The 25,022-nt window shown below is 44.4% G+C and overlaps 1 pseudogene; it reads right to left on the bottom strand.

The window, feature by feature from the left end:
* Positions 1–23,206: 23,206 nt before the first annotated feature.
* Positions 23,207–24,728, bottom strand: LOC101604799 (annotated as a pseudogene).
* Between the last annotated feature and the right edge of the window lie 294 nt (positions 24,729–25,022).

Genomic DNA, 25,022 nt, shown 5'->3' with positions numbered 1-25,022 from the left:
TCACAGAGTTGACGAACTCCCGGTTGGGCTGTGACCCAGGCAGTTTTCAGTCAGCACTCCCCATGGTGGCCTGTGGTGGAGGGTAGAAGTCCTTCCTCAGGACCCCCTCAGAAGGCCAAGGGTACCTCCTGACCTGCCCTGTCAGTGTGCCAAGTCCACCCCAGCTGTCAGTGGACAGTGAGTCACCCATAGCCACACCTTACGAGGGATAACAGGGCTCCAAAATGATCTCCCCTTCTTCTTGCAGAGTCTCTTGTCAAGTAGGGGTGTAGCTCAACTAATCCACTCCCTCGGTTTCTCCCCATACCACTCTCACTGAAGAGTTTGATTCTCACAGCCTTCTGGGGCAGCTCAGGAAGGGAAGTCTGACGTTCACAGAGGGCTTTGGCCATGACTTCTCCATGTTGCTTTCTTGACTGCTCTCCTTTCTTTCATTTACAGCCTCACCTCAGGAGGAAGGTCCAGTTATTTCTGAGTAGAAACTGAGGCAGTGAGGAGTTCAGGAGCTTTATAGACATGGGGCTCAGTCACTAATGACAAGGAGAGAGGCCAGCCTATGTCCAGCTGCTCCCTCAGCCAGCTCTCCTCCTCCAACTCTATTACCATAGTGACCTCATCGCTTTCTCTCTCTTTGGGAAGAAGAGGAGTTCTGTGAGACTCATAGCAGTGAAGCTGTGAGGTTGGGAGGATTTAGGAGGCCTACTGAGTCATTGTGTATGACTCATTTACCCTCTGTTGTTGGAGGAAGGAAGAGGGAAAGGGGGAGATGGTCTAAGAAGCCAGAGAATGCCTTGCTGGTGGCTTTTGATGGACTACTAGGGATTAGAGTCAATAATTTCTTGCTTTTGGCCTCACTTGCAGCTCACTCTATTGGTAATGAAACGTTTTTCTTCCATGAAAATGTTCTCCTGTCCAGATTTTAATTTATTTACTTGGTTATTTATAACCTACCCCAAGCCACAAAGGATTTGAGGTAGCTTACCACAGAAGCAGAAACCATAAAACAATGTTAAAATGTCAGTAAAGATAAAGAACCAGGACCAAGGAAAATGTAAATAAACTTTGGGAGATGAGCAAGGCTCAAGACTTGCAGCTGATTTTTATTGAGTTCTTTCTGTGTGCAAAGGAATTCATGCACATTATTTCCCTAAATCCTGAGGAGTCCTGTGGGGTGGGTACTATTAATATCTTTGTTTTGAAGCATAGGGAACTGGGGCTCAGAGAAATAAAGCATGACATGTAGAGTCAAACACCTCCAAAGTGCTAGAGCCAGTATTTGAACTCAGTATGATATATGTTTTTAGGCAGTATATTGTCTTGTGTCTCCAAAGGGCAAAAGGACCATGAATATACAAAGTTCAGAGACCCTCTACAGTACTGTGATAAGGCTTAGATTAAGTTCTGATCATCTTGGGCATGTTTTTCAGATTTTACTTGCATCACTTTCTCAATGAGATGCCCTTTCCAGATCACTCTACTTAAATACTGCCCCCCACCCCGTTCCTGTCTCAATCTGCCTTTTTCTTTTTTTTCTTCTTCTTTATTTATTTGTTTATTTGAGAGCAATAGACACAGAGAGAAAGAGATGGATAGAGAGAGAGAGAATGGGCACACTATGGCCTCCAGCCACTGCAAATGAACTCCAGATGCCTGCACCCCCCTTGTGCATCTGACTTATGTGGGTCCTGTAGAATTGAACCAGAATCCTTTGCTTTTGCAGGCAAACACCTTAACCACTAAGCCATCTCTTCAGCCTGGCTCTACTATTAATCCTTAGTAAGTCTTCAGGCATTATCCTACAGTGGACCCTTACAGTTCACATGCCCAGTGATGTTAGAACCACTGTCAGAGCAAAGGGGTAGATGGGATTTATGAACCTCATTTTCTCAATGAAATCTAGGTGTTATCCACACACCCAAGCCCACAAAAGTATTCCAGGGAGCTAGAAATAGTCCCAAAATGCTTTATCTCAGGGTCTTGGGGGTTGAGTGCTGCCATTGTTGTGATGAAGATGGGAAAAATAGAAAGCATAGCTTTAGAGTGAAACAATTGACCTAAAGGAAAAGGACATATTGGTGTTTCCAATTGCTCACTTCCAGGGTTGTATTTCCTGGCTGTGAGCCTGAAGCATGAAAAGACAACCAAGGTCCTTAGCAAGGTTTCTCAGAGGAGAACCTTGGCTCAGATCAGTTACTGTGGTGCACGCAGTTGAAGGATGCCTGAAGATCAGTCCAAGTCCCTGATAGTGGCAGACACTAGCCTGTCAGTACAAGGTGAAGGTCAAGGTTGCCTGGCAGCTGATCCTAGGAAGTAATACCAGAAACATTTGCTCAAGTGGGGCTATGTGTGCCTGTAACCTAGTACTCAGGAGGCAGGGGGAGAAGGATCAGAAGTTCAAGGCTCGCCTGGACTACATAAGATCTTGACTCACTAAACAAAACAAAACAAAACAAAACAAAACAAAAGCCCAGCAAATAAAAGTTGCTCAGGATAAGTGAGAATCTGAGCTCTGTTTATCCTATGGTCATTGTTTTGGTCTCCTTCTAAAATGGGAATTTTGGGATTCTTTGCCAATACACCCATAAATATGCCAATGTACCAGTAAATTTAGGATACCCTAGATTCCTGTCTTGTGAATTTAAAGAATTAACATCCATAGACCAGAGGGCAAGGTTTAGATAGACTTTATTAGATTAAGAGAAGGAAAGGGGGAAGTACAGAGAGCTTCTGCCAGTGGGAGTAGTGGTGGGTGGGAACCCTACCAGAGCCTGAGGGCAACCAAGAGAGCTTGTTCCCCTATTAAGGGTCTATTTATAACCTTATTGTAGCTTCACCTTTAGGCTCAGGTGAGCCAGAGTGAGGGCTGAGTAGTCTAGGCTAGGGGTTGGCTCAAGAAGAGCCCACCATGACACCAAGTTCTGGGGCTGAGCTTAACCAACCACAATGTCAGATAAGATTTAAATTCTAGGAAAGGGGAATTCCCTCCCAGGGAGGGGTTCAGGTTGTTTATGGAAAAACATGTCTAGGAACTCTTTAGGCAAGAAATAAGGAGAAGCCAGCTTCTCTGATCTCTAGCAAAGTGGAACCTGCAAGGGCAGACTTAAGGATATTTGTGCCTTTTTCTTTTGTGGGGGGGAACAAACACCCTAACTGCCTTACTTCTAAGCACAGTCATCACTACTCTTTTACTGTGGGACTATCCTGAACTTCCTACGGCTGCTGGTCTGGAGCACATCCAAGAACAGTCAACGTCCCTGGTCTCATGGAATCTGCATTCCAGTGGGGGCACAATAACAATGAACCAGGTTAAAATAACCTAGGGAGATTTCTCAGTGGTTAAAGACACTTAGTCCACAAGTCTGTTGACTGTCCTTCTAAACCCCAGCAGGCTTGTAAAGGCAAATGCAAGAGTAGTACACACATTTGTAATACCAGTATACCTGTCACAGTAGGAGGCAGAGTTAGGAGAATCGTGAAGGTTATGGGCCAGCTAGTTTGGCCTTCCTTGTTGCAAACAAGATGGAAGGAGAGGACGAACACCCTGAGGTTGTCCTGTGAACTCCATATGTGAGCTATAGTACATGCATGCCCAGAAACAAACATACATGTACACACTAACAGGATAATTTCAGGCAATGGCAAGTGCAATGAAGATAAAGAAAAGAGGGAAGGTTAATGGAGATTGGAGGTAGAGAGCCACAGCCTTGAACTCATTGTTCAAAGAAAGTCTCTCTAAAAGGAGGTCTCATTTGAATTACAGGGAGGACACAGAACTCAGGCTAGGAAAGAGTTTCCCGGGCAGATCTTTCTCCTCTAGAGACAAGAGGGTGAATGATGAAGGGGCAGGGGAGTGAAGGAGGCAGATAGCACAGGGCTATGGGAGGAACTTGAATTTTATTTCAATGCACTGGAAGCTACTGAAGTTGTTTGTTTGCTTTTGTAGGTATGGAGAGTAGACTCAAGATCTTCCTTCAGTGATGTACCTACTCCAGCAGGGCTTCACCTGCTGAAGACTAAGTAAGAAGTTTAATCAGAAATGCCTGAGTCTGGACCAGAGTGAGACCCTACTTTGAAAAATAAAACAAATAAACAAACAAACAAAAAATGCCTGAGGGCTGGAGAGATGTCTTAGCGGTTAAGCGCTTGCCTGTGAAGTCTAAGGACCCTGGTTCAAGGCTCAATTCTCCAGGACCCATGTTAGCCAGATGCACAAGAGGGAGCACGCATCTAGAGTTCGTTTGCAGTAGCTGAAGGTCCTGGTGTGCCCATTCTCTCTCTCTCTCTTGCTTGCTTGTGCTATCTTCCCCTTTCTCTCTCTGTCACTCTCAAACCAAATCAAACCAAACCAAACAAAAAACAACCTGAGTTTATGAAACCATTTCCATTCAAACCACCACACAGGTACAAATCTATATTACAAAAAACAAAACATGGGGCTCATCAGTCTCTCAATGGTTAAAGGCACTTTCTTGCAAAAGCCTGATGGCTTAGATTCAATTCCATAACACGTATGTAAAGTTAAATGCAAAGTGGCATATGCATGCATCTGTGATCCATGGCATATACACCAATGGTGTATGGAGCCAGCCAATCTGACCTTCCCTTGCAGTCTAGCAGCTCCTTTGAAGTAGTAAGAGACCCTGTCTCAAGACAAGTAGAATTAAGAGAGGTAGCCCAGGTTACTAAGAAATCAAGCTGGAGCTAAGCTGGAAACCTCCTCCCCATTGACTAGCTGTCATAATGTTGAAAACAGCTGTGCATCATGTTGGGGGAGAAAAGTCATCATGGGTCTTAACCAGCAGAGAGCTTGCAGGTTCTATGGCTGGCCAGCCAGACCAAATGTACCAACTGTTGCAATGGTGGCTTATCTGTTAGGGAGGAAACCAAATGCTCTCTAATTGGATTTGAGGTCCATTCCACAGGAGGAAATCGCTGCATCTGGCTTACATGGGTACTGGGGAATTGAACCTGAGTCCTTAGGCTTCACAGGTAAGTGTCTTCACCACTAACCCATCTCTCCAGCCTGAGAAACTTTTTTTTTTTTAAAGATGGGGGTGACCAGTGGGGTGACCCAGAACTCCAAAGTGCTGAGAAGAAGTAAGTGTTCAGTACTAAGTGAGACATTTTCATCATACCCTCCAAGGCTCAGGGACCATTGCAGAAGAAATGGTAAAAAGAATGCAAGAGGGCTGGAGAGATGGATTAGTGGTTAAGGCATTTGTCTGCAAAACCAAAGGATCCTGGCTCGATTTTCCAGGACTCACGTAAGCCAGATGCATAAGGGGCGCATGAATCTGAATTCATTTGCAGTGGCTGGAGGCCCAGGCACGCCCATTATCTCTCTCTCTCAAATAAATAAATAAAAATATTTTTAAAAAAAGAATGCAAGAGCCAAAGGAGGGGAGGAGTGCTTACAATACTGTCTTCCAGATACAAAGTGGCTTTGATATTCATGACCTCACGGTGGCTGATGCTACCTTCACAAGACCTGCATAATAGGAGGAAAAAGCATTATGACCTCAAGGTAGAAGATACATTAGTTGGAAAGAAGAAGGGGAAGAAGGGTAGATGGTGGAGTGGGAGTCTAATAATGGTATATTGTCTATATGTGTGGAAGTTGTCAATTAAGAGTAAAAAAACAAGTGGAAGATAGACACCTCAAAGTTGTCCCTTGGCCTCCATATGTGTGCTATGACACATGCACCCTCACATAGATAGATAAATAAATAAATAAAAACACAGAAGGTCTGACAATTGTCATTGCAAATCCCTGTATTACAGTGATCAAATGAAGCTGGTGAGCAGCAGATGCACTGAGACAGAGGACAGCGGTCTCCTGCAGCCCTCACTCTGAACCTCATGACTGAGACCGTGTGTTTCTTGTCATTTGCCATGTTCTATCTGTTACTTTTCTTAAGGGGGACAGTCTTTGTTTCTTGTAACACATCTGACCAGTGTCTTACCTGCCCCAGCTTGTTTTAGCTCCTTGGCATCTGCAAGCATTTGAGTTGCGATTCTGTACGCCCCCCCCCCAACAGAACCAAATATTCATTTGCCAAGTAAAATGCTTGGGTTTGGTGGCTCTGCTGTGCTCCCCACCTCTTTTCAGAAGTGACTGCGGCTATTGAGAATATTCACAGTTATTCTGCAGATGGTTCCCAAGGGATTGCTCACCCTTGACTCTTTTGTCCCTGAGTTATGATTTATCTATGCCCTGTGGGGAAAATGCCTTTTGTCTCAGAAGTTTATCCTTCATCTTTGATTTGGAACAAAATGAGCACTTCAAACAATATGGCATAGCTTCAGTTGCTAGGAAGACAGAACAGGAGCAGAGGCTGCCTGGAGACCAGGCCACCAGTGTGCGTTTATTTATCCTCCCTCCCTCCCTGTCTCCTTTGCTCCATCCCTGCCTCCCTCCTTCCCTCTTCTCCCCTTCTCTTTTTCAACTGCTGGGACTTGCTACCATGACTGGCTCCAATTAGCTGTTTTTAAAGACCACTTCTCACCAGCCACTTAGATGCTCAATGAAATAACCTGGAATTTAGTTCAGCTTTGGCAACTACATAGCCAGTTGATCTTGGGCAAATGATTTTTTTCTGGGCCTCAGTAAAAGGAAAAATAGGTAAGTGCCTGTCTTGGACAACTTTTTCTGGAGAGATGTAGACAAGATTCCACTAATCCCTGATAGGGCACTGACAACAGACCAAAGAAATGATTCTACCCAAGTCTATCTTGGTGAACCAATAAGAATATTGGGGTTTCTTAAAGGAGCATGGGTGACTCAAAGATAGCTGTACCACAGACAAGCCCGTGTTAGTGTGGGCAATGAATCAAGAAAGCTGCATTCCTCCAGCTTTCTGCACAGCTTACAGACAGCTCCACTGGAGAGACTTCCTCCACCTCTCTCACCCTCTTCATCAACTGTTACCACTTCTTATATAAACCCGGGGAAGGGCCCTGTGAATCTTAGAACTTTTGGAACTCCCTGAACTTCCAACTTTCACAAATGTCCTGAGCCTTATAAGTTTCCTTAGTGTCTTGAGTCCCCTGAGCCCCCTTCTTCCCTCCAGGAGGAAATGTTTAAACTTCAGAGGAAAGTAGCCAAATAGATTGAGTGATCTAGCTGTTTCTTCTAGTCTGGACCTTTTGAGAAGACTAAGAGAGTTAGAGGGAAGGCACCAGTAGGTAAGTTTCCTACGACTGTGATTCCCTGCAAGCAGGGCCCTGGAACCCTTTAGAAGCATTGGTAACGTTCAGCTGTAAGTCTTGGGTTTTCTCCTGAGTCTCTGGCAAAGGAGGGACTTACACCACCTTTCTCCCTAGATGCAATTTCCCCTTTTAGCATATTCCTTGCCTGGAAACACTCCATTTAGAATACTTCCTTTGTTTTAAAAAGTGTGGTGAAGGGACCTTAAGGGGTCAGGATTGGCCTTGGCTTCTGAGAATGACAAATTAAGCAATGCCACGCCTCCTTATGGCCACTGTGAGGAAGGACTCTGCAGAAAAGTGAATCAAGTAAATCTTTGCCAGACCCACAAGGCAGAATTAAAAATAATGCCCCATCCAGAAAATGCACTTTACAAATGGACGGCTGTTGTCTCTGAAGCTCACATTTCCTGTTGTCTCAGCGCTGACATTTTTCTGTGTAGGCTTGCTCATTGCCCTGCCCCTCAGTTGTTGACTTAGCAGTTGGGGTAGAGGATATAACAACTTCAACACTGTCCTCTAGGCACACCTGTCTGCCAGCGATGTGTTTCATAGGGATTAGTCTCTCTGTTGCTAGAGAGGTAGAAGCAGACGGTGAGTGCATAAAACAGGGAGCAAGGGAATGGAGAGAGAGCTCAGCAGTTAAGGCTCTTGTCTGCAAAGCCTACAACCTGGGTTGGGACTCCCAGTGCCCATGCAAGCCAGATGCACAAAGTGGTGCATGCATCTGAGTTAGCATCCAGTGCCTAGAGTCCTGATGTGGCCATACTTTCTCTCTGTCTGTATTTCTGTGCTTGAAAATAAATAAATAGTTAAAAAAAATCCAGAGAGTAAGATTAGACTCTGTCATTCAACTGAAAGACACTGAGCACTTAGTGTGTCCCAGGAGCTGTCCTAAGTGACAAGGTATACACTTGTGAGCAAAACAAAGTTTCAGGACATTGCTATTGGGAAAATGGCCTCCTGTGTTATTTTCTAATCAGAGATTTAAAAATTAACCCATTCCAAGTAATTCCACTCTAGTTTCGCAAGATTCCCCGACAGTGATACTGATGAAGGCTCAGGGCTTTAAGGGTAGTTGTACATCATGGTGAAAGCAAGTGAGGCCTTTGGACAGCACCTTGACAGACTGCAGTGCTCAGACTGGGAGCGGTTCTGGGTCTTGAAAGTGGACTCTAGAGGCTGGTTCAAAGTCTGGTTTTGAAGGTACCAGTACTTCTGGGTATAGTTGTGGAGGAGAGGAGGAAGAAGAGAAACAGTAGGAGGAAGGAGGGTGGAGAAAGAGAGACATGCATACATACCTACATAAGGGGTATGTGTATTCACAAATCTCCAGAGCTGAAGGACATCTTAGATGTGATTTCTCCTACTTGTCCTTACTTTAGAGATGGAGTAACTGAGATCCAGAGGGAAATTCTTTCCTAAAATTAGAATAGTCAGTGGATTTCAAATAGGATACATACTGTGAGGAGAACAAGCACATTACAAGTAAATGTAAGCAATACGATTCCAACTTTGGCTTAACAAAAATATGTGGTCATCTTTCACAGGCGAGACTGCAAAGGTTTTGCCTTTTCTTTAGCATAAATTGATGTACTAAAATATTGTTCAGCAAGAATATAAACATGTAAAATAAAAATAAATATTCCTTAAAATAGCTTGCATTTCAATGATTTAAACAAATCCAAACCGAATGGTATAGATAAATTCATACCATATACATACATACATATACATACATACATATATATATATACATATATATATATACATATATATATATATATATATATATATATATATTCTCTTCATTATATATATTCTCTTCCATGTTCATGTGTCTATCATATTTAGTAACTGTTGTTGGCACTGCTACTACCACCACACCTGCAATAGCTGCTCATTCTGGGCATACAGTGGGATTAGCCTTCAGTGGCTTCTTCTTGCCATTGGATGATATGACTCATTATGGCCCAAGTGACATGAGGATATGACCCATGTGATAAATGAAGATGATGAAGGTTGCCTCAAGGCCATAGCATCTCATTTCCAGTGGGACAGTCTCCAGCTACAGTGGACTCTAAGCCTGTGTTGAGATAGAGGGGCCTCAGAATGGAAGTTGCCACCACTGCTAAGGGCTGGACTTGAGAAGACGGTCCTGGAGAGATGCTAGGCATGTTTTGGGCTCTTACTGACTTACTGAATTCAGTCACTGATATTTGCTGCCACAGCAGTCTTGTCTATTCTGACTAATATAGTAACACACATACTAAAAAGAATTATCACCACCTCATAAAATGCAATCAATAAAACATGCCTTTCTTAGGAATTTTGCATCAAAATTTCAGAAGCAGTCACATTTAGTTCTCTCTGTAATGAATGATCATCCATGATTCATTTATAAAGTCAAACTCTTATTCTTCAATGAAGGGCTGTTGGTGTATAATGAATAGTTAACTGAATGCTAAGCTTCTAATATTGAGAGAGATCTTGGATTTTCATTTTGCACATCCCACAAGTGCATATAGACAAGTATATCTAAAACATCCATTACAAGAGTTGCCTCAGCCAATGGCTTCCAAATCTGTGATAATCAGAAACATCAGGAGAGTTTTCAAAAAAGAGATGACTAGGTTGCAGTTGGGGTTTGGGTTAAGGAGCTCTAGAATATGCCTGAGGAGAGCCATTTTCAGTCTTGTGCTATGGGATTTCAGTCCTGGCCTAGAGGATGGCCTCCAAGCTGTTTTTATCACTACTTTGGTTTCAGCTTAACTTGACTTTGTGTCCACACTGACACCAAGCTACTTTTGTGTCTTCAGGCCAGGTTCTCTAGAAGCACAACCTGAGATGGGCCATTGTGATCATACAATTTACTAAGAAATATCTCAGGAGCTGGGAAGATGGCTCAGAGGGTAGAGTGCTGGCTGTGCAAGCCCAGGGTCCTGAGTTTGGATCCTTGGTACCCACACAAAGTGAGGTCCAGTGGCACACACTTGTAATCCCAGTGCTGAGGAGACAGAGAAAGGAGTGTCCTGGGGGCTTGTCAGCTCACTAGCCTCATTGGATCATTGAACTCCAGGTTCAATGAGAGACTCTGTCAAAGAACAGGGTGGAAAGTGAGGAAGACATCTAACACAAACCTCTGGCCTCCACATAGATATGCGTATATATGTAAGTGCATCTGCACACACATGTAGCCACACACATACAAACATGCACACATAACATACATATATATGAAACACTCTCAGTAAGGGAATGAAAAAAGAGGGAAAGACTGAGAAATAGTAAGCATTCATTAAAGACATGTATCTTGTAAGGCCACAGAGTGTAGCCTGCACCAGACACATTGTCTCTCCTAGAGCCAGGGAGCTGGATTCGTGTATGCCTCGCATCTTGGACAGTCATTGACTGGCGGTTACTTGCATTATGCTTTATGTAAACTGTGAAGTGGCTCATATTCCTGAAAGGCAATTCACTGGTGGAACTGCAAATGTGAGCTGTTAGCAGGAATTCAGTTGGCAGCTGGGGAATAAATTGGTCCAATTGTGAGACGGGAACCCATGTCACCAGCAGTGCCTGCTGCTGTCTGCCTGGTGCACCACTCAGCTGCCTTGCTCCTCATGTTGAATCCAGGCCCTTTGGTCACAGGCTCACTTGGATTTTCGATGGGCATGGGAGAGTTACAAGAGAAGGGCCTTAACTGAATTATAGCTCCTAGTCTTCACCTCCTGTCCCCACCACCCAGTGTGGACTCGCTCCACTCCTGCTAGTAGCTAGCTGATTTGTGTAGCTTTTCTGCCAGAGCAACTAGACCCTAATTCCTGAGGGTCTGAATTCCTTTCTATATCTTCTTGTATGGCCATAGTAGCTGTATTTTTTCCATTTACAGTTAAGGTTGGGATGGGAATAAGAAGAGACATCCAATTACAAGCATTCTTACCTCGTCCCAGTTTGTGGTAGCAACCTTCCCTTATGCTGATGAGTGCCAGTCACTCCTGGCAGCTTGGTGATGCTTCTCTTTGATGGTCTGTTGGCATGGAGAGCAGGAAGCCCAGTGTAAGCATAAGGTTGTTGGAACCAGGATTTCTACAGATGCTTGTTGCCCAGAGTTGCAAGTGTGGGTAATCCCCACCCCCATCCATGAATTACTGAGGTTAATGGTGAGTGGGGTTATACCTGCTTCTGTATTTTGGTTTTTGGACCAAACATTTTGCCCATGAAGGACCTTCTGCCTGCAATGGTCCTTGGCATAAGGATACCTGGCTCCTAGGTTGTATGCGTAAGTGGCCACTGTCAGTCTTGGATAGTGTGACACACGGTTGGATCAGTGGGTTCCATGTGCTCATTGCTTGCCTCTTGGGCCACTGAAAGTGCTCCTTGCATCAACATGGGGCTTCATGTGGTAAACCAGATACTCTGTGCAGGGACAGGACTACAGGGAGGTGAGGGAGGTACGTTGGATAACAACTTTATGATGAAATTTAACTGTTTTGTACTCCATGTGCCTCACCTTGTTCTTGACTCCCACTCTGTGAGCCCTGAGTACTGGTGAAGTACCCTGGGGAGGAGAGACAAGTATACCTGGAACATGTGTCAAGCTTAGGATGAATTGCTGCCACTTGCTGGATGCAAAGATCCGACTATGACCCTAGTGTCATTGACATCCTTGAAGGATGACACTGTGTTGAGTGAGCTCATCAGATACATTCGCACAGTCACATTAGGCAAGGGGGAGTTATTGAGAAAAAGTGGGAAAACCCCAAAGTGTCGGGAAAAGCATGCTTAGGTGTTGCAGTCAGGTTTGTATTGCTGGCAGAAAACACTCGACCAAGAGCAGCTTGTGGAAAAAAAAGGGGTATTTTGGCTTACAGACTCGGGGGGAAGTTCCACAATGGCAGGGAAAATGATGGCATGAGCAGAGGGTGGACATCTCCTGGCCAATGTCAGGTGGACAACAGCAATGGGAGAGTGTGCCAAACACTGGCAAGAGGAAGCTGGCTATAACATCCATAACCCCGCCCTCGACAATACACTGCTTCCAGGAGGCTTTAATTCCCAAATCTTCATCAGCTGGGAACCTAGCATTCAGAACACCTAAGTATATGGGGGACACCTGAGTCAACCCTCCACATTAGGATTTCAGCAAGCATCCATAAAAGAGAAAAAAAGGAGAAAAGAGAAAAAATTACATTTTCTGTCAGAGCTCAGAGAAGTGGTCAGATGCAGCAACGAGGGAGGGGTTTCCAGGGGAATAGTACATTATCCCATTCAGGGGCTAAGTATTCCTCCCACTTCCTTAGTGTGTGAGCAGGTGAGGGGTCTCCTGACCAGGTGAGTGATTGACAGGCTTCACCCAGGACCAGAGGACTTTGTTCCTTTGGTCAAAAGGAAGAGGTGCTTCCCTTCAAATGGAGTTTAAATCCTATGGAGGGGCAACTGTGATGTTTTCCTTTCCAGTGTTACCAGGGAAACAGGAGGTAGGTTCTGTCTTTCAGTAACCTCTAGACCTAGTGCTTGCCTACCTATTAGTCTTGGTGTTGATATTTGTGTAACTGTTGCTGACAAGGTGTATCAGTCACTGTTCTCATTGCTGCAATCAAATACCTGCCAAAGAGCAACTCAAAGGGAGAAGGGGTCACTGTGGCTTACATTTCAAAGGGATGCAGCCCACCATGGAGGGGAGGAGGCAGCTAAATCACGTTACATCCACAGTCGGGAAGCAGAAAGTAATGGATCCTGGTGCTCAACTCACTTTCTCCTTTTTATTCCTGGCGCTCAACTCACTTTCTTCTTTTTACTCAGTTCAGGACCCCAGTCTTCTCATCTCAGCTAACACAATCTACAGACAGCCTCCTCAAGGCCACGTCTCCAATGACCAAGCCTCACCTCTGGACGGTCTCGTCACTTCCCAATCTCATGCCATCCCAAACTCTTAGTGACTGGACCATTTGGGGATTTTTAAGGACATTCAGACATACTAGCAGTAATAGCCATATCAGCGTTGGATTAGGACCCAATTCATTTGCGTGTTTCAAGCATTTTTTTGCAGTGGGTTCCCTCTAGTGGGCATCAGTGTGTGATACAATTGTATAGTGCAGTGGTTTGTAATATAAACAGTTGGGTAAATATGACAGCATTCTAATTTTAGAATATTTTCATCACCATCAAAAGTAACTATGTAGGTATTGGGGATTTGAACCTGGGTACATGCATCTAGAGTTCGTTTGCAGTGGCTAGAGGTCCTGGTCTGCTCATTCTCTATCTGCCTTTTCCTTTCTCTCAAATAAATAAAATATAATTTAAAAAAAAATAACTATGTATCTTCTTTTCAAAGAAGCCAAAAGCTAATTTTTATGAATGAAGAGGTTAGTTCAGAACTTAAACAGATTATAGGCCCTTTAGATTAAAAGAACTGTAACATCAGTAGATGATTGGAAGGAAGTTTACATTTTCAGTGAAGAAAAAAATACTAATTGCTAGATGCTCTGTGAAGTTCCCCAAACAAGGTCTAGCTAAGCTTATTGTTTTTGGTGATTTTTCCACTTTCTTAAGGGAAGAAAAGTTAGATTTAATGTGTCTATTATGACAACTAATATAGCAGTTTTAAAAAGTCCTGGGACAGAACCATAAATACAACATAAGATAAGGTTTTGGGCCGAGGAGATGGCTCATTTCACAACCGGAGTGCTGGCATTCAAGCCCCAGACCCTGTGTAAAAAGCTGGTGGGCTTTTGTAACCCAACAGTGGATACTGACAGTGAGATGTAGGCAGAGGTAGAATTTCCCAGAAACCCACAGTGAAGAACAGCAAAGCGAGAATCCAGAGTGAGGAACCCGGCCTCAAATGAGGTGGTGGACAGGCAGAGGACTGACCTGATGTTGTCCTCTGTCTTCCACATATGTGCAATGGCAATACATGTCTGGACTCTCACACACATGCAAATACATGCACAAACAAGTAATAAAATAAAAACAGAGATGAGATTTTAAAATCATGTTGTAAGAATATTAACTATAATAAATATGCAAGATACATCAATTTTTTAAAATATTTTTTGTCCATTTTTTATTTATTTATTTGAGAGTGACAGACACAGAGCGAAAGACAGAGGGAGAGAGAGAGAGAATGGGCGCGCCAGGGCTTCTGGCCACTGCAAGCGAACTCTAGACGTGTGTGCCCCCTTGTGCATCTGGCTAACGTGGGACCTGGGGAATCGAGCCTCGAACCGGGGTCCTTAGGCTTCACAGGCAAGCGCTTAACCGCTAAGCCATCTCTCCAGCCCAGATAAATCAATTTTGATGCAAGTTAAGGAAAATAGACTGCTTTTAGGAAGCATGTCCCAATGGACACAGCCTCAAAGAGATGCTAACAGTGACTGGGGTGTCCCCTGTGCTGCTCAGTGTTGCAGCTACAGTGACTGGGTAAGCAGCTTACACCTGTCTCCACGGACACATAATGTTGGGCGCTGTGAACATTCAGACCCTTCAGGCAAATTTGCTCATTCGTACTTCTGAAATAAATTCACTCTTCTTGGCACTCAGTCGCACTAGTCCATGTGCTGCATGCTGCAGCCCAAAGATGGCCATTTCCACAGGGAGGAGGCCAGTGCTGTAAGTATGGCTGATAGACTATTCCAGTCAGAGTTTCAAGACCTGAATGCAGTAAGAACTATGGACTGTGAGGTTTGGTTTATGAGGGTGAAAAGGAGCTTTGTCTGGACAGAGCTAGAAGTGGTTTGTGTGAGAGGCTTGCTGTTATACCCATGTCCTGAGAACTTGTGCAGGGTTGCAGTATGTGGAAACAGACTGGTGTGATTAGAGGGATATGGCACAGAAAAAAAATCTTTGGGCCCAAACTGCTGCCTGTTCAGCTGCAATTATATGGGAGATTACAACCATTGAGACTGGGCCAGCTGACCTGCACTGGGGTAACAGGAAGAACATAGACTCTTTTGAAGGGGTTTGAATGCTCAAAGGGTGTCTTGTTCTTCAAAGTCTGCTTTGTTCCCCCTGGGTTAACAAATTGGAACCCCACTTGGTATTGTGGAGTATAATAAATGCAGGAAAAAGAGAGTCATTGAGTTTGCAATGTGATCTTGTGTTTTGGAAATGGCCATGGGCAGTGTGAAGCAGGTTTGCTGGATGCCTGCATGGAGACCTAATGGAGTCACGAGGATGAACCATGGGTTGCAGTGGAGACCCAGTAGAAATGCTGGGATCATGAGATAGCTGCCAAGGAGAGCTGACAGCTCCTGATAAAGTTTTCCAGGACTGTGAGTAGCCTATCTGGAGGGGCAGAATTAGAACTCCAGAGACTTGTTGCTGGTTAGAATTATCAGACTTGGAGATTTGTCACGGATTAGAATTGTTGGACTTGAAGCTGCAGAGTTTGATGTTTGCCCTGTTTAAATTTTATATTGGTCGAATATTTCTTTGCTAGGCCCAATGCCATCTTTTGCAGTATGAGTGTTTATTATGTGTCATTATGGGTTTTGGGGAGATTTTTTTGGCATTATGGCTCAGTTAAAAGACCTTGGACTATGGGAATGTTTGAACGTCATTGGGATTGATAAAAAGTATGAAGACTAGTCAGGTGTGGTAGCACATGCCTTTAATCCCAGCACTCCGGAGGCAGAGGTAGGAGGATTGCTGTGAGTTTGAGGCCACCCTGAGAGTATGTAGTGAATTCCAGGTCAGCCTGAGCTAGAGTGAGACCCTACCTTGAAAAACAAAACAAACCAACAAAGAAAAAACTATGAGGATTTCTAAAGTTGGACTGAATGCTTTGTATTTTATATCATGTATGGTTATCAGTTTATGGGGGCCAGGGGCGGAATGTGGTGGTTTGATTCAGGTGTCCCCCATAAAATTATGTATTCTGAATGCTAGGTTCCCAGCTGATGGAAATTTGGGAATTAAAGCCTCCTAGAGGTGGTATATTGTTGGGGGTGGGCTTATGGGTATTATAGCCAGTGTCCCCTTGTTCCAGTGTTTGGAACACTCTCCTGTTCCTGTTATCAACCTGATGTTGGCCAGGGGGTGATATCCACCCTCTGCTCATGCCATTGTTTTCTCCTGCCATCATGGAGCTTCCCCTTGAGTCTCTAAGCCAAAATAAGCCCCTTCCCCCCACCAAAGCTGCTCTTGGTCAGGTGATTTCTGCCAGCAATATGAACCTGACTGCCACAGCAGCCTTCTAACATTAAAGTGAATGCTTTATGGCTATCCAGACTTGTTGTCCCTGTTAGTGGTTGTCACAGCTATGAGCACTGGGAAGTCAATGACACCCCTATGCAGAAGACTGTCATCTACCTACCTATCTATCTATCTGTCTATCTACCATCTATCTATCTATCTATCTATCTATCTATCTATCTATCTATCTATCTATCTATCTATCAGCTTTTTTGAGGTAGTGTCTCACTTTAGTTCAGGTTGACCTGGAATTCACTCTGTAGTCTCAGGGTGTGGTGATCCTACTTCCTCTGCTTTCTGAGTGCTGGGATTAAAGGCTTGCGCCACCATGCCTGGCCAGAAGACAATCAAAATGAAGGCACTGCAAGTACTCCTGCTCCCTCTCAGGAGCTGGGATGCAGCAGCCCATTCCGCCCACCTGTACACTCTGAGTATCAACTACATTGGTTTTCAATGCTGATAATGCTTCTGCATCCGTTTTTGTGAAATGCCATTGATTTTCTGGTACTTATGACCACTGAACTTCATAAGAGGCATGCATAGGTACAATATCTATTCCTGTAGAAGTGCCATGACTCATTGGGCAAGTCCTTAACATCACAGGAGTCTGATTTTATTTTATTTTTTTAAAGTTTAGAGAAATGTAGATTGAGAGAAGGGAAGAGGAGAGATCATGAAGAGCTTCTTCCAGGAGAAAGCATGAAAGGACAAAGCTCCAGGAGTCTGGTTTTTATTTTTATTTATATATTTGAGAGAGAAAGAGGCAGACCCAATGGCAGATTTGAAAAAATATTTTAATTTATTTATGAGAGAGAGCAGGGGGAGAGGGTATGTGTGTGCCAGGGCCTACTGCCTCTGCAAATGAATTTTAGACGCATTGCCACTTTGTACATAAGGTTTTAGGTGGGTACTAAGGAATCAAACCTGGGCTGTCAGGCTTTGCATGCAGGCACATTTAATGGCTGAACCATCTTTCAAGCCCCAATGGCATACTTTATATTTTTATTATTTTTATTGACAACCTCCACAATTATAGACAATAAACCACTTTCCCCTTTGCAATGCCACTCTCCATCACACTCCTCTCTTCTCAATCAGTCTTTTATTTTGATGTCATCATCAATTTCCTCCTATTGTGGTGGTGTTGTGTAGGTAGTGTCAGGCACTGTGAAGTCATGGATATCCAGGTCATTTTGTGTCTGGAAGAGTGCATTGTAAGGAGTCCTACCCATCCTTTGTCTCTTACATCATTTCTGCCACCTCTTCCACAATGGATTCTGAGCTTTGGAAGGTGTGATAGAGATGTTTCAGTGCTGAGCACTCCTCTTTCACTTTTTCTTAGCACTATGGTGACTTCTGAGTCATCTCAAGGTCACCACTATCTGAAAAGAGAAGCTTTTCTAACCAAAAGTGAGAATAGCATTAGTATGTTGGTATGAACATTAAGAGAAGTGTTTACTGGGCAGTTTGTTGAGCATAGTATATACCTTTAGTCAGACACCAACAGATGTTATACCCCTAGGGCTCATGACTTCCCCCATCATAGGTTTTCACTGTTGGGCATTTATTCCCTCTCAGGCCTCCAGTTTAATAAAAGAGTGGCTGTTTTCCCTTATTACAGACATGCCACTTATTGCACCTGTTGGCTCATTTGGCCTGGCTGGCCAAATTTAAGGCTCTTAGTGTCCACTGTTGCTTCTCTCTACTGGTGATTTTTCTCTCTGTTATTGAACTGTATGCAGCATGGCTTTTTCCAGCTTTCTGTCAGCTGGTCTGCATGGACGAGGTTTTCAGCTCAGTTCCAGCTTGATTTCTCAGTGATCTTGCAGCCCAAGAATGTGGAGTCTTTAGCAATAGGGTCTTACCATCTATTCCTTGTGGGAAACCAAGAACCTCAGGAATGGCCTGTAATGTTTTGGGGCATCAGGGACCTCCTTGCAAAACACTCACTGGAAGGTATCTCATCCCTGATGCTGCAACTTTTCTAGTAACAATATATGGCTTCTGGGTGCACCATTGTCAAAACAAGTAGGATTCCATATGGCTTATTCATATTCTCTTAAATTTTGATTACCTCTCCCTCCATATATCCTTTACTCAATCTCTTCTCCTCACCTCACTTAGGCCATTCCACCCCCAGTAATCTGTTCATCTACTTAGATATATACAATACCATTTCCTTAAGTCCTCTGCTCTCCTACCTCTTTTATAGCCCCTTTACAGCTTACTGGCCTCTGCTAACAATTTTTACTCCATCTCGCATACAAGTCTACACATTTGTAGTTAGGATCCACATATGAGAGAGAGCATGTGGTGTTTGACTCTTGAGGCTTGTGTTATCTTCCTCAGTATAATCCTTCCCATATCCCTCTATTTCCCTGAAAATTGCAAAATTTCAGCTTTATTAACTGCTGACTAGAACTCCATTGTATAAATGTACCACATCTCCATTATCTATTCATTAGTTGAGGGACACATAGGCTGGTTCCATTTCCTAGTTATTATGAATTGGGTGGCGATAAACATGGATGTGCAAGTATCTCTAAGGTAGTGAGATGAGTCCTTAGGATATATGCCCAGGAGTGGTATAGCTGGGTCGTATGGTAATCTATTTTAAGCTCTCAAGAACCTCTACAGTGATTTCCACAATGGCTCTACCTGACCACATTCCCACCAACAGTGTAGAAGGGTTCCCTTTTTTCTTCATCCTTGCCAATATTTATTGTCATTTGTTTTCATGATGATAGCCATTCTGACAGGGGTGAGATGGAATCTCAAAGTAGTTTTTTTTTTTTGTTCATTATTTATTTATTTATTTGAGAGTGACAGACACAGGGAGAAAGACAGATAGAGGGAGAGAGAGAGAATGGGCGCGCCAGGGCTTCCAGCCACTGCAAATGAACTCCAGACGCGTGCGCTCCCTTGTGCATCTGGCTAACGTGGGACCTGGGGAACTGAGCCTCAAACTGGGGTCCTTAGGCTTCATAGGCAAGCGCTTAACCACTAAGCCATCTCTCCAGCCCTCAAAGTAGTTTTAATGTGCATTTCCCTGATGGCTAAAGATGTAGAACACTTTTTTAGATGTTTATATACCATCTATATTTCTTCTTTTGAGAACTCTCTATTTAGTTCCATAGCCCATTTTAATTTTTTTTTGATTTCTTATTTCTAGATAACTTTTATACCGTATTTTTACTGTACATTTTTTACATGTGACTACCTGTAGTGTGTATGTGTGTGTGTATGTGAGTGCACATGTGTGTGTGGAGGCCACAGGTTGATGTTGGGTGTGTTTTTCTCAATTGTTTTCCAGCTTATTCTTTGAGACAGGGTCTGCTATTGCATTTAGAACTCAGATTCTGCTACACATACTAGTCAGTGAGCTCCAAAAATTCCTTATCTCTTCCTATTCAGTGGTAGAGTTACATGCATGTGCCACTATTTCTGGTATTTTATTTGAATACTACAGCCCCTCATGCTCTGTGGCAAGCACTTTACCCATGAATCCATCTCTTTATCCCCTACTATATTTTTCTATGTTTAATTTTGTTCAGATATATGAATTCCATTGTGTAATGGCTGCCTGTGGTATTGCGAGCAGTGGCTCTGTTGTACTAGTTTACACTTAGGAACAATAGGTGGTACCATGAGAGGGTGTGCCACCCCATTTAGGCTTGTGTAAGCACACTTTTATGTTTGCACAATGACAGATTTCCTAAGGATGCATTTTTTCAGAATATCCCCATCATTAAGTAATTCATGTCTGTGTCTATTAATTACTATCCTAGTGTTTTTAATTAGGAGTTGTTATTTAATGTTGTCAAATAGCTTCTCAACTTCTATGGAGATGATCAAAAGAATTTTTTTAGAAGCCTATTTTAAAAAATAAAAGCTAAGCTCTCCTGTGCTCTAGAGATAATAACAAATCTTCCCTAAGATGATAAATGTCTGACAATGGAAGATGTTAACTAGTAAATTCTGGCGGAGGTGTGAAGAAGGGAACCAATTAGTTCATCTCAAAATCTCACCTGGCTGCAATATTTGTCCTTCCTGGCAGATGTGGGACTTGTCAAAAATGGAGTAAGGGGCTGGAGGGATGGCTTAGCAGTTCAGGCATTTGCCTGCGAAGCCTAAGGATCCAGGCTCGATTCTCTAGATCCCACATAAGCCAGATACACATGATGGTGCATGAGTCTGGAGTTCATTTGCAGTGGCCAGAGGCCCTGGTGTGCCTTTTCTATCTCTCTAAAAAGTAAATAGACAATAAAAAGTGGAGTAAGTTGTTCATAGTCTCATGGGCCCGAACCTCAGAGGGTTCTGGAATGGTTTAACAAACCACAGATAATGTCACATTGTGTAGGCTTTACAAGTACTCTTTCAGGTCTGATCCTGGGTCTGCTGCCCTCATCACTGGCCTGAGTGGGCAGGTGGGAAAGCGATGGAGCTCTGCATTTGGGGCTTCCTTTCTCTATCCATATCCTCATCCTAGCAGAGGCTCATGCAGTTCTCCTGAATGGGCTGTGCAGTCTGTAGGGGGACTTGTCTGCATCATATAGGCTCTTGCTATGCAACAGCCTTCCTCATGATCATGTGATGTGCTTCTCCTGTGTTGTGGACATTAGCACCAGCATCACTTTTTTGTTCTGTGGCCTCTGCTGACTCCTGATACACGTGCTACTAGTAATAGGCTCCGTTTCTGAGCATCCTGGAAGGGGATCTCTCTGCCAAGGGTCTTTAAAAGACAGACCGTAGGAGGCTTTTCAGTTCGCCCCACCCTTTGGGCAGTCTTTCTATTTGTAGTCCTCACTAGGTCAAGCCTGAGCCTGTTGATCAGGATCTGGTGTGTCTCCCAGAAGAGGCAGTTGTCCAGATCTCATGAGTTACTGTTGCTTTCTGTTTTTTTTTTTTTTTTTTTTTTTTTTTGGCTTTTTAAGGTAAGGTTTCACTGTAGTCCAGGATGACCTGGAATTCACTAGGTAGTCTCAGGGTGACCTTGAACTCATGGCGATCCTCCAACCTCTGCCTCCCAAGTGCTGGGATTAAAGGCAAGAGCCACCACACCCTACTATTGCTTTCTCTATAGATGCTGGATCTCTGTTTTGGTGAGGTTTGAGTGGCTGCAGTGTCTGTCACTGTTTCCTTGGGATTGGTTTTCAGGCTAGCCATGAGGTCAATATTCACATCCCTACTTCCTCTGTAATGACTTCTGGGCCTGGGCAGATGAGGTGGAGGCGGCCCATGTCCTTGTAGACAGTCGGCCTTTTCTTCCTCTTCTTTTCCTAATGCATTGAAACCAGATATTACTTTCATATTGCATCTGTCATTTCTGAACAACACAAAGTTGAGGCAAATAGTAACACTTCATAAAAATGTCAAGTCCCCATTTCCTTTCCCAAAGACCCAGCCCTCTCTCAAATATTCCCTCCCACCCTTACAGAACTCCATCCTGCATAAAACACTTAAATACATCATAAATAGTCAGTTATGAAAAAAATAGCAAGAATCGTTTCTAAAAAAAGAACATGGCAGCAAAGATAGGCAGCCAGGAACTGGCTGGGGTGTCTAATATAGACAGTTACTGGGTATGCGCTAACCTACTATCAGGGTAGAGGGGGAGAGAGGAGGATAGTGTGATTTTAACAGCCTGCCTGAGACTCTCCCTCCACCTACACGGGCCTAAGTATAAGGATCAGATGGACAACCATGACTCAGAGACAGGCAGGAGCGCTCATGGGCTCCCATTTCAAACTTCCTTGCTTGAAGTGAAGAGAAAGGGCCGGCCAGGCGGCACAGCAGTAACCTTCCTGAGGTGCGCCTTCTGCCCTCCATGAATGTAAAAATTCTCTAGCCTCATACATATGGATTGCCTGTTACACTGACAGGTGTCTCTCTCTACCTTAGTTCTAAAGAGCAGAACACTGTTGGGAAATATTGGAAGAATAAAGAAATCTCCTTTGGAGAATGGTCTAAATTCATTTGGTAAGTCTTTATATTTAGAAAAACAACTAGAATACATTCCAAATTGCAAAACAGTAATAGTCGTTACAGCCTGGCAGTGAGTAGTGTCCTGGCCCTAAGGCTGCCCTACTGTGTTCACAAACGTGGTAAAAGTGACCCCGAGTCCCGCTCACCCCATTCCCTCAGCCTGAGAGGAAGAATGCTGGCGGAGCAGAGAGTCACAGCGTTTCTGCGTCACAAACACCAGGGCTCTTCTGTGGAACTCTATGGAGAAACACTTGGGCAATTTTTTATCTGGATGTGGCTTGCAATGGTGCTGTGTGCTGTTCTTTCCTTTTAAGGAAAAAAAGAAGTTTGGGAGGAGGTTAAGTGACCTTACTCCCCAAACAACCTTTATATAATTTATAGGGATCTTCTTCAAGGATCAGAGAGCAAGAACTGAGGTGAGAATATTGTATCAGCCAGTTTGTCCTGAGGAGATTAAAAGTCCAGCTCCTGGTGAAAGATAAATGAAAGGGAATAAAACCACCAAGTCCAGCAACCCCACTTCCAGCACAAAGAATGGGGGGGGGGTTGAGAAAATTCCATTTTGGAAGGCCAGCCAGTTGAAAATTCACACCACCCAACTCTGAAGTGGTGGGGATGCTGCTGTCCTCAACTGTCAAAGGCACGATTGCCTGTTCAGGGAAGGGGAAGGAGAAGGTGGTTATGGAGAGCTCTGCTAGCCTCCAAATTAAACTTTTTGATGATCAAGAAGAAAACTCAGCATTCCTGGGACAAGGGCTGACATCTTGGGATCACAGAGACAGTAGACTCATGTTATGGGTCTTCTGAAGTTTGTTGCTCACTGGGTGAATTCTGCCTTTGCAACTTCAAGCTTTTCCAAGATTGCACTATTTAGCATTTGCAAAGGCTCTCCAACTACAGGTGAGAAACTGGGGCCAGGAACAGGTGAGCCCTCACTGATCTCCAAAGATGGAGTCTGAGGCAAAACATCAGGTTGGCCAGGGTGTAAGTCTGGCTCCACTTCCGCCTTTGTAGTCACTTGTGCCTTGTGTTCCCCAGAGACGGATGGCTGGTAAGCGATGCAGGAGTTGATGCTGGGGTCTGATCGCCAAGAGAAAGATGAGCCAGACTGAAACTTTTTGGAAGGAGAGGGCTTCAGGGGGATCTTCTTGAACACCGTGTTGCACGTGAAGCACTGGAACCGCTCAGCATAGAAACCCAGACGGTGCACGGAGACCGTGTCTGCGTCATGTACCAGTGCTTTCCAAGAGTGCTCCAACTTCTTAACACACCTGTAAGACTCAGTATATCAATGATGCCAATACACAGCAGAAATCGTTCACCTTTATTATTCCGGGCAGGGATGACACCCATATGGTCCTCCGTCTCCATAGTGCCGCCCCGCCAGCCTCGCCCTGGATGGACTCCATGGCTGTGGAGTAGAGAGCCTTTTGGGGAGCTGGTCTGCGAGTGTCAACCGAGTACTGTGCTTCACTGTTTAAAGGCTCTCGTTGTTCATGATCCATGTTGTGAATTGACATCAAGAGGCTATAGTCCATTATCTTGAAGCTCTGAAGCACCAAGCAGTCTCGCTGCAAGGTCTTACACAAAGCATTGTACATGTCAGCATCCCTAAAAAGACCATCCGGGATGTCTTGTAGGAAGTCCAGGTCTTTAAACGTCGGGAGAAGCTTCTCTCGCTCCTTCTGAGAAGCCCATCGCTTATAGGTGGATCCCTTGAGGCCATATTTCACATGCATTTTCACTGATCGCGGTTAAGAGATTATTCATGTCCACAATCCGTATGTTCTTACCACCTGCTTGCACAAAGTAAAGTCCATAGAATTTGGGCAACAAAGTTTGAGGATTTTGGTTGAGGTTCATGTAATATCCTGGAAGCAACTTCTGTAAAAATTCTGCTTCTTCATGTTGGACTGTCTCAATGATGAATTCGCCATCGCTGGACACGTAGAAGAGGGAACCACTAGCTCCAGAGTTGCAGAGTTCAATTAGCGGCTCACTACACAGGGAGTACAAGTCATCGTCAGGTCGGATGCCAAACAACTCCCGAAAGTAGCGGAAGGCAACAGGCGTATAGGTCTTGAAACGAAAGTCATTGTAATGATGGGCAGGGGTCAAGTTGCTCCCCTCATGGGAAAAAAGATACTCTCCACCACGTACAAGCCTTGCATGAGGACGTCCCTCTCGGGTTTGGTACTCAGGCTCCCCACGGTATGAGTAATGCCTAACTGAATGGCACCTTTCAAAGCTGATGAAGTTGTCTTTTTATATGTTGTCTCTCCTGAGGAATCAGCACTTCTGTGGCCTATTTTTTTGACAGGCATGCCAGGGGCGACATAAGGCACCTCAGATACTGTGGGTTTCTTGATTGCAGGAGCAGCTGTTGACGTCGAGGTACCGGAAGGGAGCCTGGGATCCGGGGATGAAAACCCCGCGGCCCGCCGACTACCACGACCTGGGGGGGGGGGGGTTGAGGCGGACGCCAACTTGGCAGCCCCCTCCCCTCCCGCCGTCGTCTCCCCTCCCACCGTCGACTCCGGCGCGGATCCCACCGCGGCTTCGCGGGGCCCCCTTCCCGCCCCCCCCTGCGGACGGGGAGGGGAGCGGGGCGGAGCGGAGCTTCCCTTCGGCTG

This window comes from Jaculus jaculus, chromosome 3 (assembly GCF_020740685.1).
Source record: "Jaculus jaculus isolate mJacJac1 chromosome 3, mJacJac1.mat.Y.cur, whole genome shotgun sequence".
Taxonomy (NCBI): domain Eukaryota; kingdom Metazoa; phylum Chordata; class Mammalia; order Rodentia; family Dipodidae; genus Jaculus; species Jaculus jaculus.
The sequence above is the reverse complement of the archived record's forward strand: the minus strand, read 5'-3'. Positions and strand labels throughout refer to the sequence as shown.